The sequence below is a fragment of the Onychostoma macrolepis genome, chromosome 22 (assembly GCF_012432095.1).
Source record: "Onychostoma macrolepis isolate SWU-2019 chromosome 22, ASM1243209v1, whole genome shotgun sequence".
In the NCBI taxonomy this organism is placed as follows: domain Eukaryota; kingdom Metazoa; phylum Chordata; class Actinopteri; order Cypriniformes; family Cyprinidae; genus Onychostoma; species Onychostoma macrolepis.
The window spans coordinates 19,491,918-19,507,538 of NC_081176.1; the positions used below are offsets into that span (position 1 = coordinate 19,491,918).

At 36.3% G+C, this 15,621-nt stretch overlaps 1 protein-coding gene across 5 annotated transcripts in view; it reads right to left on the reverse strand.

Moving 5' to 3' along the window:
• Window positions 1-15,621, reverse strand: part of ncanb (neurocan b) — a 181,223-nt gene that overhangs the window by 67,300 nt on the left and 98,302 nt on the right. The window lies entirely within an intron of this gene.

Below are 15,621 nucleotides of genomic sequence, written 5' to 3' on the forward strand. Positions count from 1 at the left end.
TCTTTTCTACAAAAAATTATTATTTTTTTAAACTAAATCATTCAATATATTACAATATATTCTATCATAACTGTACAATGCAATCAAATTGTAAATGGGGGTGAGTCATTTATTTAAACTAATTTACCATCAAAACAGACATTGCTTCCATCGTGTTTACAATGTTTTCTCAGGTCCCAGGAAAATTGTGACTTAAAGGGGACCTATTATGCTCTTTTACAAAGTCTTGATTTTGCTTTGGGGGCTGTACTAGAACATGCTCTCATGCTTGGTGGTTCGGAAATTGCATTATTTTTCACATAATTTACATCATTATAATACCTTTCTCCCCAGCCTGGCACAAATGGCTCGATTAGTTTGGGGTTTGATGAAGGCCCGCCTTCTGAAAAACGAAATGTGTTGTGATTGGTTAGCTGTCTCAGTGTGTTGTGATTGACGAACAGCTTAGACGGTGTTTCAGTACTGCCCCGCCCCCTGGCCAAAATAGCAAGTTCGTCAATATTGCCACAGCAATTCAGACCTCGAGAATATTGAACAAGAGGATCGTGCAGAACCTTCGCACACACGGATATTGCAAGACATATTAAAGTGGTTAAGATATTGTTGTTGTTATTGTTTTTTGGGGGGGGCTAAATCATGTTTTAAATAGGATGTCTACAACCGCTTAAAAATAACTGCGTTTACTATGTACAGATAAGTGCAACTGTAATATGTATTACGTTTATTGTTCTTTAATTCTAACATTATTACATGAATTGCAGTGAAACGGTTATACAGTTGAATCTGAGAGGTTTGTGTTTGTAGCTCCGTGTACCTTCGCGTTTTATTGAATCTCTACCTTACTTTTACTCCCTTTTGTCTAAAGTGATAATATATAACTTAATTCCCACCATATTTCTGGTGTTATCTTTCAAAATAATCTAACTAATTTGATCGTTCGCCTTTAAAAACCGTGAGTGCAGCTTGTTAGCCCGTTAGCTTGTCACTCGCGGTTCCATTTGCATTTCTATTCGCGCCTATTATTATTTTTTATTTTATTTCCGTTTTTCACGAGCTCATCAAACAACAGTGGTAAGTGGTAAGTTAAGTTGGTATCATTCAATCAATCACGGTGAGTAATGGCTTCTTCTCCTGCTATTGTTGTTTGCACTGTTTGCCACATGTATAGTTTATCTGTCTCTGTCAGCAGCGAGGGATTCACATGTGATAAATGCAGGGAAATAGTTAGGCTGACAGAGAAGGTTTTAGAACTAGAGACACGCATCCAAACTTTAGTTGAGGACAGTAAGAATGTGAGGGCTGTAGATACTGCTTTGGATGCGACTAGCTCAGGGAGTCCTGTACATTGTTCGGTTTCGGTTGAGCCCCGGCAGCAGGGCAACTGGGTGACAGTGAGGCGGCCTAGTCGCGGATCAAAACACCACTCTTCCGTTCCGATCAGAACATCAAACAGGTTCTCCCCACTCAGTGAAGCACCCACTGAGAAACCTGATGAAAGTGCTCTAGTTATTGGCGATTCTATTGTACGGAACGTGAAAATAGAGACACCAGCCACCATAGTCCATTGTTTACCAGGAGCCAGAGCGCCTGACATCTTGGCAAATTTAAAAGTGCTGACTAATGCTAAACGTAAATTCAGTAAGATTGTTATCCACGTCGGCGCTAATGATGTTCGACTTCGCCAGTCGGAAATCACTAAAAATAATGTTAAAGAGGTGTGTGAACTTGCAAGTACGATGTCAGACACTGTAATATGCTCTGGTCCCCTCCCTGCTTACCGGGGTAATGAGATTCATAGCAGACTGTCGTCACTTAATGGCTGGATGTCTAAGTGGTGCCCGCAAAATAACATAGGCTTTATAGACAATTGGAAGAATTTTTGGGGCAGACCTGACCTGTTGAAAAGAGATGGTGTTCATCCCTCCTGGGGTGGTGCCGCTCTTCTCTCTAGAAATATGGCACATAGTCTTAGAGTTCGTACTTGACTAACTGGAGCCCAGGTCAGGAAGCAGACAGACTGGCTAAACCGATCGTCTGCTAGCCGCCTCACGTTACAGAAGTCAGTTAACTCTCAGCACATAGAAACTTTTTCACCTAGATATCACTCTATAGAGACTGTGTCTGTTCCCCGAACTAGAAAATACAGAAAACATCCAAACCAAAGTAATAGTAACAATTTAATTGATGTTCAACAAATAAAAAAACAATATAATACAGATAAACACATGATAAAGCTTGGCTTACTGAATATTAGATCCCTTTCTTCAAAAGCACTTTTTGTAAATGATATGTTCACTGACCATAAACTAGATGTGCTTTGTCTGACAGAAACCTGGCTAAAACAAGATGATTACATTACTTTAAACGAGTCTACACCCCAAGATTACTGTTACAAACATGAACCGCGTCCAAAAGGTAAAGGGGGAGGTGTTGCTATAATTTACAGCAATATTTTCAGTATCTCTCAGAGGTCGGGTTTCAAGTATAATTCGTTCGAAGTAATGGTGCTTCATATAACGTTATCCAAAGAAACAAGTGTTAATGATAAATCCCCTGTGATGTTTGTACTGGCTACTGTATACAGGCCACCAGGGCACCATACAGACTTTATTAAAGAATTTTCTGATCTTCTATCGGAGTTAGTGCCGACTGCAGATAAAGTCCTAATCATTGGTGATTTTAATATCCATGTTGATAATAAAGCTGTAAAGCCAACTCCTTTTTACAAATAAGGTAGAACCATTACCTCTACCACAAAAGACTGCTTTATAAATAATCTTCCTGACTTATCTCAGTTCCTCAGCATATCCAATAGCTCAGAACAACTTGATGATGTAACTGAAACTATGGACTCTCTCTTTTCTAGCACTTTAGATGCGGTTGCTCCTTTACACGTAAGGAAGATTAAGATAAGAGTCCAACACCGTGGTATAATGAGCACACTCGTGCCCTAAAGAGAGCAGCCCGGAAAATGGAGCGCAGCTGGAGGAAAACTAAATTAGAGGTATTTCGTTTAGCTTGGCGGGAAAGTACCCTATCCTACAGAAAAGCATTAAAAACTGCTAGATCGGATTACTTTTCGTCTCTTCTAGAAGAAAACAAACATAACCCTCTGTATTTATTCAATACAGTGACTAAATTAACGAAAAATAAAGCATCAACAGGTGTTGGCATTTCCCAAGAGCATAGCAGTAATGACTTTATGAACTACTTCACTTCCAAGATCGATACTATCAGAGATAAAATTGTATCCTTGCAGCCGTCAGCTACAGTATCGCATCAGATAGCGCACTATAGATCCCCTGAGGAACAATTCCATTCATTCTCTACTGTGGGAGAGGAAGAATTGTATAAACTTGTTAAATCATCTAAACCAACAACATGTATGTTAGAGCCGATTCCATCTAAACTACTAAAAGAGCTGCTTCCAGAAGTCATAGATCCTCTTTTGGCTATTATTAATTCATCATTGTCATTAGGACATGTCCCCAAAACCTTCAAATTGGCTGTTATTAAGCCTCTCATTAAAAAAACACAACCTAAAAACACCACATGTAATAACTTTACATTATCTAACACTTGACAGCTGCTCTGTCAATTCTTCTTCATCAGTCAGGAACCTAGGTGTGCTGTTTGATAGCAATCTTTCATTTGAAAGCCATGTTTCTAGCATCTGTAAAACTGCTCAAAAGCATATCTAAATTGCGACCAATGCTCTCAACGTCAAATGCAGAAATGTTAATTCATGCGTTTATCACCTCAAGGTTAGACTATTGTAATGCTTTATTGGGTGGTTGTTCTGCACGCTTGATCAACAAACTACAGTTAGTCCAAAATGCAGCAGCTAGAGTCCTTACTAGAACCAGGAAATATGACCATATTAGCCCGGTTCTGTCAGCACTGCACTGGCTCCCTATCAAACAGATAGATTTTAAAATCTTGTTAATTACTTATAAAGCCCTGAATGGTTTAGCTCCTCAGTACTTGAGCGAGCTCTTATCACATTATAGTCCTCCACGTCCAATGAGTTCTCAAAACTCTGGCCGTTTGATAATACCTAGAATATCAAAATCAACTGCGGGCGGCAGATCCTATTCCTATTTAGCACCCAAACTCTGGAACAATCTACCTAACACTGTTCGGGAGGCAGACACACTCTGTCAGTTTAAATCTAGATTAAAGACCCATCTCTTTAGCCTGGCTTACACATAACACACTAATACGCTTCTAATATTCAAATCCGTTAAAGGATTGTTAGGCTGCATTAATTAGATCAACCGGAACCGGGAACACTCCCCATAACACACGGTGTACTCGTTACATCGTAAGTAGAATGGCATCTACGCTAATATTTGTCTGTTTCTTTCCTATTCTGTTTCTCAGTCTGTATCCGGTCAGATGGTGGATCAGCACCAAGAGATGATGTCTACAGCCCTGATCGTCAGCGGAGACCAGGACACCCAGATGACCCCCAGAGACATATCCCCAGTGAAAACCTCGATTGAATATAATAAAACTAAAAAAAATATAACAAAATAACTAAAATATAATAAAATACCTAACTACATAATACTACTATTGTTAGAAATTGCAACAAAATTAAAATAGAAATATAAACTTTTGAACTGCGGGTTTCGTCTGGTCAGAGGAAAACTGGCCCCCCGACTGAGCCTGGTTTCTCCCAAGGTTTTTTTTTTCTCCATTCTGTCACAGAGGGAGTTTTGGTTCCTTGCCGCTGTCGCCTCTGGCTTGCTCAGTTGGGGACACTTATTATCGATTATCGCCGATTTGATTGCACAGATAATATTTAAACTAAACTGAGCTAGACAATGACATCTCTGAATTCAATAATGAAATGCCTTGAACTGAAAATTGAAAATTGAGTGTTTAATCTTATCATTATACATTACCGACACTCTATCCTCTAATTTGATACTGTTAAGTGCTTTGACACAATCTGTATTGTTAAAAGCGCTATATAAATAAAGGTGACTTGACTTGAATTTATTTATACCATAGTCCCACAGACTTACACTATTTGTGGCGGCATATATATGCAAATCAATTCTCTGCCAGCGGGAGGCGCTATTGGAGTGGTAGAGAGTGAGGCTACCCCGGTAACGCTGTACACAAAGCAGAGCTCTGCTCAAAAACGCTGCTTTATCAGACATTACATGCAAGATGAAATGAAAATGACATCCAAAATTTTCTGAAAACAGTCAGCTTCCATCAGAAATACTGTGATATAAAAACACCCTCACCGAGTTTCGATTTTGAAACGTGCAGTACTCCCCACCTGCCAACCACTCGAATTTCCTTAGGCGGGATTTATTTTTGTGATATCACAAATACAGGAAAGCAACTTTGTAATCCAAACGAGCCGTTCGTTGTAGTTCTTGAAAAGGGATTTTTTTTAAAACAAAATATCTCCCTTTGGAGTGGACTTTGAGATTTGTAATTTTGTAGATCTTTTTATGCCCAAACATAGACACTACACATTGACTAAAATTCAAAAAGTGAAATAGCATAATAGGAATAATAGAAATTCCTGAGTTTCCCATTGTAATTACAACTTTGAGGTGGTGTTTAATTTGTATTACGACCTTTTGTAATTCGAATGCACTGTTAAATTTCTACAGCCACCATATGTTATGATTTCTCTCATTGTTCATTTTTAATAAATTGATCATTTTCCTCGCCCTTATAATGTCTTTGGCTGAAAATTGTCAAATTTACACATTATTTAAAGGGATAGTTAACCCCAAAATTAAAATTCTGTCTACATTTACTCATTCTTAAATTCATCCCCATTGACTTTCACAGTAAGGAGAAAAAAAAATTAAAAATACTATGGAAGTCAATGGGGACCAGAAACTATTTGGTAACTCACATTATTCAAAATATATTCTTACTTCTTTGTGTTCAACAGAAGAAAGAAACTCATACAGGTTTGGGAAACTTGAGAATGAGTAAACGATGAGAACATTTTCATTTTTTCAGGATTATGTTTTAATAATATATTTCAAATCAGCACCAAAATGGAAGAAAACTGTCATAAATTAAGCTTCTTTAGGTCAAATCAAGCTAAAGCATGCATCCAGTTGTAACATGCAGGCAAACTTTCTCAGAAAAGCATTTGGCTTTTGTAACTGTAAGGTGGGACTTCTAATGTTTCTATTAATTTTTAAGATGCTTTTGTAAGTGGTCCATGTTCTTCCTCTTATCACGGTTGAAGCTTGAAATATTCATACAGCATACAGATTTTGGAAACTACACTTGATTACATGTAAATCAACCAACACTTAGAAATCAACATTATACCAGATTTTCTGCATTTAAGCTGTCCCGGTTTTACCGCATCGCTCTACAGTAACTGTTGCTGTGAATAAAACCGCTGTGGGTGGTGCATCATTAAGTAAATTAAACGCTACAATTAGTCACAATACAAACAAGTGCTTTGCAAATGCGAGAAAAGGCACAAATGCACAGCATTCTGAGGTGAATTACAGATTTTCACATCTCAAAATGAGTTTATCATGGTTCTTGTGATGAAGTTTATACGTGACACATCCTTTGAGCCTTGGAGGTCAAACCACCAGTGCTCATCATTCACTGAATGTGAGGTTGCAATTACTGTGGAGGTAAGCTGAGTGTGCACCTTGGGAAACTGAGGCCTATTTCTACCGCAACACAGATAACTCTGCATCCCTGTGGACCACAGCAATCTACTGGCACAGAGCAAGCAGTGATTTAAGGTTGCTGGAAGAATGAAGCTGAGGAAGGCTGGAGTTGCCGTTTACCACCGGCGGGATGACGTAACTTGCGCTGCAGTAGAACAAATTCAGATAGAACTCAGCGTTTGCTGGAGAAAAGCAGAGAGAGTTTGTAGGAATGAGGAAAACTGGGTTTAGGGAATCAAATTCAATCATTTGTCCACTTCTGTGGCATAATTAGTTAGCAGGTTCAGTTGACGGCCGAAAGGTTGGAGGTTGAGCCATCAAATGATGCTTTTGAATCTTAATCAATCAAGGAGACTGTAATAAAGACCGAGTTCTGCTTCTAAAGCAATACCAAGAACATAGATTGGAAACAAAGGAATAGTTCACTCGAATAGTTTCACAAAAATGAAAATTTGCTGAAAATGTACTCAGCCTCAAGCCATCCAAGATGTAGATGAGTACAGATTACATAGGAACAGATTTCTAAATTTAACATTACATCACAAGCTCACCAATCGATCCTCTGCAGTGAATGGGTGCCGTCAAAGTGAGAGTCCAAACAGCTGTTAAAAACATTATAATAATCCACAAGTATTCTACACAACTCCGGTCTAGCAATTAACATTATGTGAAATTTCACTTGTAAACAGTGCTTGATCTGTGCATATTTCTCTCCTGATTCAGACAATACAGCTTTTTCACTGGAGAAAAACATTTAAATGTCTTGATGTATTTGGGTATTAAAACACACAGCTTTTTGCTTTATAAAATGTTAATTGATGAACTGTAGTTGTGTGGATTAATTGTGGACTATTGTGATGTTTTTATCAGCTGTTTGGACTCTCATTCTGACGGCACCCATTCCAAAATTTGTTCCCATGAAGAAACTCATCTATATCTGGGATGTCCTGAGGGTGAGTACATTTTCAGCAAATTTTCCTTTTTTTTTTTTTTTTTTTAAACTACTCCTTTAAGCATTATCAAACTACAAGCTTCTCATGATTTTAAGTAATTAAACCACAGTTAAGTTACTCTTTTAGCTACAAACATATTTTATATTACTTAAATATGGAATATTTAAATTATATAATGTATTATTTAAATATATAATAAAATATGACACATAGTATATTAAATTGTACTGTTTTTGACGTATTTATACGTATTTGAATAATATTTTATAATAAAGGTTTAATTTAATTTAATCAGAGTCATAATTTTCAGGCACAAAATTTATACAAACTGCCTGAAGCAATTCACTGGAATGAATCATTAGTGGAAAGTTAAATTAGTTGTGCTGATACTTTTAGTTTTCACTTGGCAGCACTTATAACACCAGATCTTTCCCTTGTTAAACCACAACACATTTCAGGTAGAAATGTTAAAAACAAATCTGATGTGCTAACATTTGAGATCATTGAGCCAACATGACTACAATAAATCTCCCTGCACAAAAACACTAGCTGAAAATGGCTGAAAATCCTACGCCCAGGGATTATGGCATCTGAAAACACAAATGAATCATAAAAATAAGAATTGACACTACGTCAAAACACCACGATGTTCTCTTATTTCTCTATTTTTTTTTACCTGCAAGCAGTTTCAAAAATCTTTTTTTAGACCTAAGAAGTCAAGAAACGAAAAAGAGACACAATTCAAAGCGCTTAGAGGCACATAATCCTCAAACACTTAAAACCTACAATTTCAGGTCAGATTTCAGCTGGAAAGGCACAAAACTTCATCCTAGCAACGAAAATCCTAAAATAATCCTGACATTGAACAACCCGGCGTTCCAATAATATCCCCGTCTTGACGTACCTCAGCACCACAACGAAAAGATTAAAGCCTGTCGGTGTCACACGCATCCTGAGATTTGCATAAATAACTGAAAATCGCACATTAAACATCCCTATTAATAGGTTTGATGCTAAAACAAAACTACGATGTGCAAGAGTTTGGTGCGAGGGACAAGAGCCGATTTCATCTCCCTATGAATATGAAACATGGAAGAAACAAGTGGAAGAGAGCAAGAGAGAGAGAGAGAAGAGTGTCTGTGCTATTGTTAGTGCCTGGAGAGTCTGACACACAGTTAATGGTTGAAGCTCCTCCATGCTGTAGGCTTCAGGCTGCTAGGCACATCAACAGTTCTTATTGTTCCCGCCTCTTCTCCCCTTCTTTCATTTTCCCGTTCCATCTCCTGCTTGTCTGAGCTGATGTGCCCTGCTGAACATAATTTGAAGTCGCTGAGGTTGCATCTGAAGTGTCTTCTAATAAAGCTGCTGTTGTTTATGCACAAAACGCATTTGAAAGCTTGAAGTGGAATAGAGAGATCCTCTACTGAATATGGAGTCACTCCTCTTCTGAGTGATTCTGTACATACTGAATTCAGTTATTCATGGGCAGTGTTGGGGAAAGTTACTTTTAAAAGTAATGCATTACAATACTGCGTTACTCTCCATAAAAAGTAACTAATTATGTACTTTTTATGGAAAGTAACATGTTATGCTACTTTTGCTTAGCCAATAAATGGGAAAACAAAGTAACTAGCACTACCTATTTTAAAAAAGTAACAGATATTTTACTAGCTACTTGAAAAAAGTAGTCTGATTACGCAGCTCACGTCATATATAAATATGCATTACCCCAAACACTGTTTATAAGAGTGACATACAAAATAACAGCTTTCTGTCTGAACAACTTGATTCACCGATTGCATGAATTACCATTCACATGACAAAATAACGACTAAAAATGTTGCTATCAAAAGACTTTGTCAGCAAAATCTTGCAGGCGGAAAAGTCCATTGCCGATTGTCAATAGTGTATATTTGTGCAGTCACTTTCAAACGAATCATATTTTTGTTGGTCAATGTGGCGAATGCGCGTGACCAACTCAAACATGTTGCGAAAACAGCGTATAGAAACATTTTGAAATTCTCAAATGCATGGAAATAAACTAAACAACAGCAAATGTTACTACACTGTAAAACAAACAACCAAAAACAAAAAACAAAATGCACATTATCACGATAGTTAAGTGGTTTTCTTTTTTTTTTCAAAAATAACTTGACGAAAATATGACAATATGCCATTTTGGTGAGAGTAAAACTGACCAAAATTAATGAATAGGACTTAAAGAAATATTGACTAAATTTTGCAAACGAAAAAGGTCTGTTGCCTAATGTCAATGGTATAGTCTGTGTGACCAGTTCGAACCAGTTGTGAAATCTGCCTTGGGAAATTTTTCACCCTTACGTACGTAAAATTCCTGATTGCATGGCTTCCTTCTAAAATGACTGGATTTCACCAACAAAAATTTGCAGACAAACAAACTAAATAAACTGAACAAAAGCAAACAAAATAAACTGAACAAAAACAAATGTGCAACATGACGATACAAAGCATTTTAATTTTAAAAATACTGTTGACGAAAATGAAAAAAATGCCATTTTAGTCAGAGTAAAACAGAAATCCCTTGTGAAATTCCAGAGGGAAAATGTGGATTCATACAGAAATTTTTCCTGCAAACATTTGCAGAAAAAAAGTACATTTGACCACACTTTAAAACAAACAACCCCACTCCAAAAAAGTAAACATTAACACTGCATTTAAATGCACCTGTTACTTACACAGCCGTGTGTCCATACACAGAGATGGCTTCTTGTCTTGCATGCACAGACATTATAAAGCACATTAAATGCTGGGACACATTCTCTCTCAAAGTGATAGGGGAGAATAAAATGCCATGTTGCTAAAATAAGCATCTCAGTGGGGTGTGGAGAGAGTCGGAGCTGTCTGGTCTATTCAGCTCCAGCAAGATACAGCCCAGTCGGCAGGGAACCTGAAGCAGCACGTATAATCAGATAGAAGAGGATACTTCATCACCGTGTTCCGGACTCAATCCAGGTCAGTGGCACACGCTCCACGGCGCTGACAATGAGGCCGTCGGATATCAGGAACATCAGACTTTCAGTTCAATTTCCGACCTGGCAGAACTCGCACTACGTTTATGAAAAATGCTGAGCACGGGATGATGGAAGTAAGATGAGTTTAAGTTTACAAAACAGGGGTATAATCTCAGGATTTATATACTTAACTAAAACTAGAAACCAAAAAAAAAAAAAAATTACTTGAAATAAAATAAAGGTTAACAGTTTCTTTTTTAGCTCGTTGCAAAGGAAACATTTCTCATTTTTATTTAGTTTAACTTGTACTAAAACAACTAAAATTAACATGAAAAAAATATATACAGTATACCTATAAAAACTAATAAAGATGACAAAACACACAACAAAATTCTTAAACATTTAACTAAAATGAAAATGAATACATAAACACAATGCAGCATGCGTAAACAAGTTTTAAACTAGTAAGCAAGTGGTTGCTGGCATGTCATTTGTAGGACATTTGCTAGGTGGTTTCTAAGTTGCCCAATTCGAAAATCACCACTAATAAAGCAAGAAAGATGTCAAAGCCATGGTGTAGTGGTAGTGCACATTTAGAGTTTTTTTCCTTTCTTGCCTCATCTGTTTTTCTGTTTATCTCTGTTGTTCTGTGAGTCTGTCATTCTCTCTATCGGTCTTCTTTTTATCTGTCATTCTGTCCATTGTGTTAACTATCTGTCTATTGTTCTATTTATCTGTCAGTCGTTCTGTCTGTTGTTCTGTCTATCTGTCATTCTGTCTATTTGTCTGTTGTTCTGTGTCATGCTGTCTGTCATTCTGTCTATCTGTCTATTGTTCTGTCTGTCAGTCTGTCGTTCTGTCTATCATTCTGTCTATTTGTCTGTTGTTCTGTCTATCTGTCCGTCATTCTGTCTGTCTGTCCTTCTGTCTAACTATCTGTCTGTTGTTCTGTCTATCTGTCTGTCAGTCAGACTGTCGTTCTGTCTATCTATCATTCTGTCTGTCTGTCATCCTGTCTGTCTGTTGTTCTGTCTATCTGTCATTCTGTCTATCTGTCTGTTCCGTTCTGTCTAACTATCTCTGTTGTTCTGTCAGTCTGTCATTCTCTCTATTGGTCTGTTGTTCTTTTTATCTGTCATTCTGTCCATTGTGCTAACTGTCTGTCTATTGTTCTATTTGTCTTTCTGTCGTTCTGTCTGTTGTTCTGTCTATCTGTCTATCATTCTGTCTGTCTGTTGTTCTGTCTATCATTCTGTTTATCTGTCTGTTGTTCTGTCTTTCAGTCATTCTGTCTATCTGTCTGTTCCGTTCTGTCTAACTATCTCTGTTGTTCTGTAAGTCTGTCATTCTCTCTATCGGTCTGTTGTTCAGTCTATCTGTCATTCTGTCCGTCGTTCTGTCTAACTATCTGTCTATTGTTCTATCTGTCAGTCTGTCGTTCAGTCTAAATATTTGTCTGTTGCTCTGTCGGTCTGTCCGTCTATATACCTCTATTGTTCTGCCTGTCATCCTGTCAATCTTTGTCTGTTTTTCTTTGTCTATCTGTCTATTAAAGATGCAAAATGATCTAAAAACACAAATAAAAAACACTATAAACGGATCACAGAAACATCTTCTTCCCTGTCTTTAAATTAGTATTTTAAAAAGAATATCAAACCCTCCCGCTCTAAGATCTAACATTTTGATGTTTACAGTTGCTTTAGTGCACACACATAACAAACATTGTGGTTCTTGATACATAAGACCACCCAGCGGATCGTGTGGGTGGTGAGACAGTAAATAAACCATCTGAAGGAGGGGGTGATGTTTGCCTGGAGAGAGCCTGGCAGCTCGGTTAGCTGCAAGTACAACTGTTAGCTTGTCTACAAACAGTAGTAGCGCTTGGCGCTCACATGATCAAAGCCTGAATGCAGCACGCGTAGCTTCCATGGAGACTGAAAGGTACATTGGAAGCAGTCATGCTGGCTTCCTCACCTCAGATGCAATCATTATCTCCCCTGAATTCGCTATAACGGCTGGTGTGAGTAACTCACAAGTTATTAAAGCCAGATTCATATACGCAGTGCAATACATTAGGGGAAAATAATGTATTCTGAAAACAGAATGTTCAATGAGGAAAAAACTGTAGGGTGGGACTTTTCCCCAGTTCTTCTGGTCAATGTGAGTTAGTACAGATGATGTTTTTAGACATTTTTCTCACTGAATTTACTACACTGATCATATATTCATTGTGTATTACCTTGTAGGCAGGGTGATTCATCTTAAGGAGCTGGAGGATAATAACTCACAGGCTTTCTATTGTCCATCCGAACCCCAGATTGGGCTTTATAATTTAGAGTCTGGCAGTGAGAAGAATGTAAGTCTTGCTCACGGTTTCAAAAGCAACAGCACAGGGTAACAACGAGCTACAAATAAAGCACATTAAAAAACAATTAAGTATGCTGTATATGTGAAACCTAATAAATGACAAGTCTCAAAACTATTTAAATTGAGATATTTTTAAATACTTTGTATTTTAAAATATTTAAAATATTTTAAATAAAAAACTATTGAAATTAAATAATAAAATATCTGTAAAATAAAAATATTTTCATTAAATTTAAAATACAATTCAGTAATGCATGTCAATATAAAAATATAATGAGAACATGTATGTTTGTATGTGCATCATACTATATTAAAATTTACTTAAATATTAACATTTCAGCAAAATAAAATAAAATTTTATATTAAAATTTTAGCAAAATGAAAAAAATGAAATACATTTCAATAATAAAAACAAAAAGAGAGAAAAATCTACTAAATTAATAAAATAAAATAAAAATCGGAGTAAAATGAATTACAGTACACAATTCATTTATTAACCCCTGCAATAACAATAGTGTGGGTCTGTAAGAATGTATATAGTAACAAAACAAAATATAATATAAATAAAAAAAGATAAAACAGAATAAATTAATAAAATAAAATAAACATAATAAATTATGTTAATAAGTTATTAATAAGTTAAGAGTCTGTAAGAGTGTTGTGTGTGTGAGATTTAGTAAAATACACGTTCAAGACTGTCTGTCTGTTTACATGTGCATCGTACTTTATTAAAATTAAATAAAATATTACCATTTCAGAAAATTAAAAAATAAAATAATAAACAATAATAAAAAAAGAAATGAAAATTAAAAAATATAGCAATATTTAATAAAATATTAGAAATACACTAAATAAAATATTGATAAAATAAAATATTTAAAAAAATCACTTGCACAATGGAAATATTTTGGGCCTGTAAGAGCAAATATAGTGTGTTAACTGCACATGTGTAAAGACAGATAAACATGTTTCAATGTGTATCCTGCTTCACTAAAATGAAATTAAATATTAAAATTTCAGCAAAATGAAAATAATGATCTTTTAGCAAAATCAAATGACATAAAACATAAAATAAACAATTAAAAAAAAAAAAAAAAAATCACAGTAAAATGTATTACTCATTATTATTGGCCTGCTCAGAAATTGGGTGGGTTTGTGATAGTGTATGTAGTATGTGTGTGTGAATGAGTACCCTGCACCTGTCTGTCCTACAAAGACCGATGAACATGTCTGTTTCCATGTGTAAACAGCTCCAAGCCATGTCAGCGAGAGTGATGGAACAGCAAAGTCGCGTAAGACACAGCACCTCCTCGTCTTATCGCAGAGCGACGTGCTTCTCTAATTAAGGGCAAGCCGGTCTGGTGCTGGTGTTATGACTACCGTGACGGCGGCTATTTTTCAAAAACCACTTCTCTGACGCCTAAAAGGCCTCGGGGGAGAGGCAGAGAACAGCAGCCTCTCCACCGGCAGATCATTGATTAAAAAGGCTTATGAACTTCCACCTGCGCTGCAGGAAAAGGAGGACAAACAGGACTCTCTGCTCTTTGTGCTCAAAAGCAACCGGGTTTTTGGAAGGAAATCCTCAGGCAAAAAATCTGCTCAAATGTTTCTTTCTGTCAGTTGAAAACAGTTGTTTAGCAGCAGTTTTGTCTTGTCTTTTCTGTGCATTTCAATGTTCTTCATCATTTTTTTATATGCTAAACAGTCAAAGCTCTGCAGCAATAATTCATTTAACAGACATACAAAATCTGACCTTGAAAAACCTTTTTATTCTGAAGTTACATACTTTATGCTGCAGAAACATGCGTTAAAAATGTTAAAAATGCATTAAAGATGTGCATCTGTTTACATTTATTCTATACCAGAGGCCTACTAGAGCTGCTTTCAAGATCATTACTTTGTTTGCTGAAGTGCGTTTCTGGGGTCTTGCACCCTAGGAAACTCCTACACAAAGAAATCGATTTGAACAAGGGGAGGTTGAGCTTATGTATTCGGCACCATTTTAAACATGCATATAGACTAGAGCAAGACTGGAGTCAATTACTGAACACATCTACTGGCTTCTGTCAACATTGATTTGTTTTAGACTAAGATCTCTGCCTTAGCGAGACTTTCTAATTGCACTGGCCCTAACCCTCTAATTACGCTGAGGCTACAGCAATTCACTTCTCTGTTGCACTCTGTTTGTTTACCACGCAAAAGAAAAGACAGAAATATAGAATGGAAGAAAGGAAGAATGAAGGAACAAACAAAATATAGAGGGAAAGACCAAAAGAATAAGAATAAAATTATATGAAGAAAAAAAAATTAAAATTAAATAACAATTGAATGGACAAAACAGAGAAATAGCAAAATAAAGAATGAAAGAAAATGAAAAATAAAAGATTGTGCAAAAGAAAGAAACAAAAAGAATAGAATGAAAAACAAACAGAAAAAGTAAAAATGAGAGAGCAGAAGGCGGCGAAAGAAGGGAAAAAATTAAAGGAAAAATATCAAAAGAATGAAAGAACAAAAAGAAAAATAAATTGAGGAAAATAATGAGATTAAGAAAGGAAAAATAAAAGAGCAAATAAAAGGAAAGAAGGGAAGAAAATAAAAATAAATTAAAAATTGAAAAAAAGAAGGAAACCA